The sequence below is a fragment of the Sapajus apella genome, unplaced genomic scaffold (genome assembly GCF_009761245.1).
Source record: "Sapajus apella isolate SASKATOON/1434 unplaced genomic scaffold, GSC_monkey_1.0 scaffold60, whole genome shotgun sequence".
Taxonomy (NCBI): domain Eukaryota; kingdom Metazoa; phylum Chordata; class Mammalia; order Primates; family Cebidae; genus Sapajus; species Sapajus apella.
The window spans coordinates 13,680,253-13,684,875 of record NW_022437000.1 but is presented as its reverse complement, the minus strand read 5'-3'; the positions used below and the strand labels follow the sequence as shown (position 1 = coordinate 13,684,875).

Genomic DNA, 4,623 nt, shown 5'->3' with positions numbered 1-4,623 from the left:
GGAGGGCAGTGCACCCCACCCCCACAGGGCAGAGGCTCCTTCCTGGAAGGAGGGAGTGCAGCACACCCCAACCCCACTGGGCAGAGGCTTCTTCCTGGAGGGAGGGCAGTGCACCCCAAACCCATGGGACAGATGTCCAGAGCCGGGGATGCCCTCAACTATGGGTGGAGACTGGTTCATGGTTCTCAGCGGGGCCATGGCTACAGGTGCCAGCAGCGCAGTGGAAACTGCCCTCTGGAAGCCGTGGAATAGCCAGTAACCCAGCTGCCCAGTGAGAAAACTCCCGTTTCATGCCTCTGTGGAAGTACGTCTGGTATGTGTGTGCGTGAGCGTGTGTGAGCCGTGGTGTGTGAATGTGTGCATCCCCCCATGTGTGAGCGTGTGAGCCATGGTGTGTGGATGTGTGTCTCTCCCTGTGTGTGTGTGTGAGCCATGGTGTGTGTATGTACACATCTCCTTCTGTGTGTGTGTGAGCCGTGGTGTGTGGATGTGCACATTTCTGTGTGTGTATGCACTGTGGTGTGTGTATGTACATGTCTCCCTGTGTGTGTGTGAGCCATGGTGTGTGGATGTGCACATCTCCATGTATGTCTGTGCGCACCGTGGTGTGTGGATGTGCACGTCTCCCTCTGTGTATGTGTGTGTGTGTGTGTGCTGTGGTGTGTGGATATGGACATCTCCCTCTGTGTGTGTGTGCGCGCTTGCCATGGTGTGTGGATGTGCGTGTCTGTGTGTGTGTGTGCGTGTGCCATGGTGTGTGGATGTGCATGTCTGTGTGTGTGTGTGTGTATACACATGCCATCGTGTATGGATGTGAGCATCTCCATGTGTGTATGCATGCTGTGGTGTATGTGCACATCTCCCTGTGTATGTGAACCATGGTGTGTGGATGTGTGCATCTCCCTATATGTGTGTTTGTGTGAGCTGTGGTGTGTGGATGTGCGTGTCTCCCTCTGTGTGTGTGTGTGTGTGTGTGTGTGTGTGTGAGAGAGAGAGAGAGAGAGAGCGCCATGGTGTGTGGATGTGCGCATCTCCGTGTGTTGTGTGTGTGTGAGCTGTGGTGTGTGGATGTGTCTCCCTCTGTGTGTGTGTGTGCGTGTGTTCTGTGGTGTATGTGTGCATCTCCCTGTGTATATGTGAGCCATGGTGTGTGGATATGCATGTCTCCCTATGTGTGTGTGTGAGAGAGCCACGGTGTGTGGATGTGCTCATCTCCGTGTGTGTGTGTGTGTGTGTATGAGACAGAGAGAGAAAGAGAGAGAGAGCCGTGGTGTGTGGATGTGCGCATCTCTGTGTGTGTGTGAACCATGGTGTGTGGATGTGTGTATTCTCCTCTGTGTGTGTCTGTGTGTGAGAGAGTGTGTGGATGTCCATGTCTCCCTATGTGTGTGTGTGAGAGAGCCGTGGCGTGTGGATGTGCGTGTTTCCCTCTGTGTGTGTGTGTGAGCTGTGGTGTGTGGATGTGTGCATCTCCCTGTGTGTGTGTGTGTGTGTGTGAGCTGTGGTGTGTGGATACATCTCCCTGTGTGTGTGCATGTGCATGTGAGCCATGGTGTGTGGATGTGTGTGTGTGTGTGTGAGCTGTGGTGTGTGTGTGTGTGAGCTGTGGTGTGTGGATGTGTGCATCTCCCCGTGTGTGTGCATGTGGGTGAGCCATGGTGTGTGAATGTGCATCTCCCTGTGTGTGTGTGAGCTGTGGTGTGTGGATGTGTGTCTCCTTGCGCATGTGTGAGAGCCATGGTGTGTGGATGTGCACATCTCCGTGTATGTGTGAACCATGGTGTGTGGATGTGCGTGTCTCCCTGTGTGTGTGTGTGAGCTGTTTGTGGATGTGGGTGTCTGCCTGTGTGTGTGTGTGCATGTGTATGTGAGCCATGGTGTGTGAATGTGCATCTCCCTGTGTGTGTGTCTGAGCCATGGTGTGTGGATGTGTGTGTCTCCCTGTGTGTGTGTGTGTGTGAGAGAGCGCCATGGTGTGTGGATGTGCGTGTTTCCCTGTGTATGTGAGAGAGAGAGAAAGATGTGGTGTGTGGATGTGTGTGTCTCCCTGAGTGTGTGAGCCATGGTATGTGGATGTGCATGTCTCCTTCTGTGTGTGTGTGTGTGTGTGTGTGTGTGTGTATGTGAGAGAGAGAGAGAGAGAGAGAGAGAGCGCTGTGGTGTGTGGATGTGGGTGTCTGTGTGTGCATGTGTGTGTGAACTGTGGTGTGTGGATATGCGTGCCTCCCAGTGTGCGTGTGTGTTTGTGAGCTGTGGTATGTGGATGTGTGCATCTTCCTATGTGTGTGTGTTGGGTGAGCCGTAGTGTGTGAATGTGCATCTCCCTGTGTGAGTGTGTGTTAGATCCATGGTGTGTGAGTGTGGGTGTCTCCCCGTGTGTCTGAGCCGTGGTGTGCACATGGGTGCATCTCCCTGTGTTTGTGTGTGTGTGTGAGAGCCGTGGTGTGTGGGTGTGTCTCCTGTGTGAGTGAGTGTATGTGTAAGCCATGGTGTGTGGGTGTCTCCCTGTGTGTGTATGTGTAAGCCATGGTGTGTGGGTGTGTCCATCTCCCTGTGTGTGTGTGCATGTGAGCCACAGTATATGGGTGTCCATCTCCCTGTGTGTGTTTGTATGTGTGTGACCTGTGGTGTGTGGATGTGCGTCTCCCTGTGTGTGTGTGTCTGAGCTATGGTGGGTGGATGTGTGCATCTCCGTGTGTGTGTGTGTGTGTGCGTGTGTGTGAGCCATGGTGTGTGGGTGTGCATGTCTCCCTGTGTGTGTAAGAGAGCCATAGTGTGTGGATGTGTGTGTGTCCATGTGTGTGTGAGAGCTGTGATGTGTGGATGTATGTCTCCCTGTGTGTGTGTGTGGGTGAGCCATGGTGTGAATGTGCGTTTCCCTGTATGTGTGTGTGTGTGTCTGAGCCATGGTATGTGGATGTGCATGTCTCCCTGTGTGTGTGTGTGTGAGCCGTGGCGTGTGGGTGTGCATGTCTCCCTGTGGGTATGTGTGAGCCATGGTGTGTGGGTGTGCACGTCTCCCTGTGTATGTGTGTGTGTGCATGTGAGCCATGGTGTGTGGGTGTGCATCTCCTTGTGTGTGTGTGTGAGCCGTGGTGTGTGGATGTGCATGTCTCCCTGTGGGCATGTGTGAGCCATGGTGTGTGGATGTGCGTGTCTCCCTGTGGGCATGTGTGAGCCATGGTGTGTGGATGTGCGTGTCTCCCAGTGTGTGTGTGTGTGTGTGAGCTGTGGTGTGTGGATGTGTGTGTCTCCCTGTTGTGTGTGTGTGTGAGCTGTGGTGTGTGGGTGTGTGTGACTCCCTGTCTGTGTGCGTGTATGTGAGCCATGATGTGTGGATGTGCATGTCTCCGTGTGTATGTGTGAGCTGTGTTGCGTGGGGGTATGTCTCCCTATGTGTGTGTGCCTGAGCCGTGGTGTGTGGGTGTGTCTCCCTATGTGTGCATGAGTGTGTGTGAGCTGTGGTGTGTGGGTGTGTGGGTGTGTCTCCATGCGTGTGTGTGTGTGCACACGTGTTTTGTGGGTGTGCTCCCACATCTGCCTGCATATAATTAAACTTTTGGGGCAAAGGCTTAACACCAACTCTCTGTGCCTGTCAGTGTGATTTACAGGAAAACAGGCAGAAACAATCACGTTTGGTGTGCGCCTTCATGACAAGCAATATGGCAGCCCCCAGGGACGAGCCACCGCCCAGATGGCGAGAGGAGCCCGGCTGGGGAGGAGGTGGAGATGGCACAGCCCACCAAGGACCCGCCTCAGGAGGACGCAGAAACGGTTTCTAGGCCTGTGATTTTAGAAAAGACTTGTTCATTTAGAGGTGAAAAGTGTGTGTGTTGTGTGTATGGTGTCTGGTGTAGTATGTGTTGTGTGTGGTGTGTGTTCTGTATGGTTTGTGATGTGTGTGGTGTGTGTGCTGTGTTACATGTGATGTGTAGTGTGTGCTCTGTGTGTTGCGTGCACTGCGTTGCGTGTGGTGTGTGCTCTATGTGTGGTGTGTGGTGTGTGTGCGGTGTGCTGTGCTGTGTGTGTGCTCTGTGTGTTGTGTGTGTTGTGTGTTGTGTGGTATGGTGTGTATATTGTGTGGTGTGTGTGGTGTGTGCTGTGTTGTGTGCAGTGTGTGCTCTGTGTGTTGTGTGCTGTATGTTGTGTGTATGTGCTCTGTGTGCTCTGAGTGTGTTGTGTGTGATGTGTTTTGTGTGTTGTGAGTTGTGTGTGGTATGTGTGGTAGTGTATGTAGTACGTACTCTGTGTGGTGTGTGTTGTGTTATGTGTGGTATGTTCTGTGTTGTGTGCTCTGTGTGCTCTGTGTGTGGTGTATTGTGAGTGAGGGTCTGTTGTGTGTTGCGTGTGGTGTGTGTGTGTCTGGTGTGTTGTGTGTGGTTTGCGGCATGTGCTCTGTGTGCTGTGTTGTGTGTGGTATGTGCTCTGTGTGTTCTGTGTTGCATGTGTTGTGTTGTGTGGTGTGTGTGACGTGATCTGTGTGTTATGTTGTGTGTTGTGTTGTATGGTGTGCGTTGTGTGTGCTGTGTGGTGTGTGTGGTATGTGCTCTTTGTTGTGTGTGGTGTGAGTTGTGTGTGGTGTGTGTACTCTGTGTTGCATGTTGTGTGTGGTGTGTGGTATGT

The 4,623-nt window shown here is 53.0% G+C and overlaps 1 protein-coding gene across 4 annotated transcripts in view; it reads right to left on the bottom strand.

Annotated features, from left to right (window-relative positions):
• TMEM255B (transmembrane protein 255B) overlaps window positions 1–4,623 on the bottom strand; it is a 56,794-nt gene that overhangs the window by 21,287 nt on the left and 30,884 nt on the right. The window lies entirely within an intron of this gene.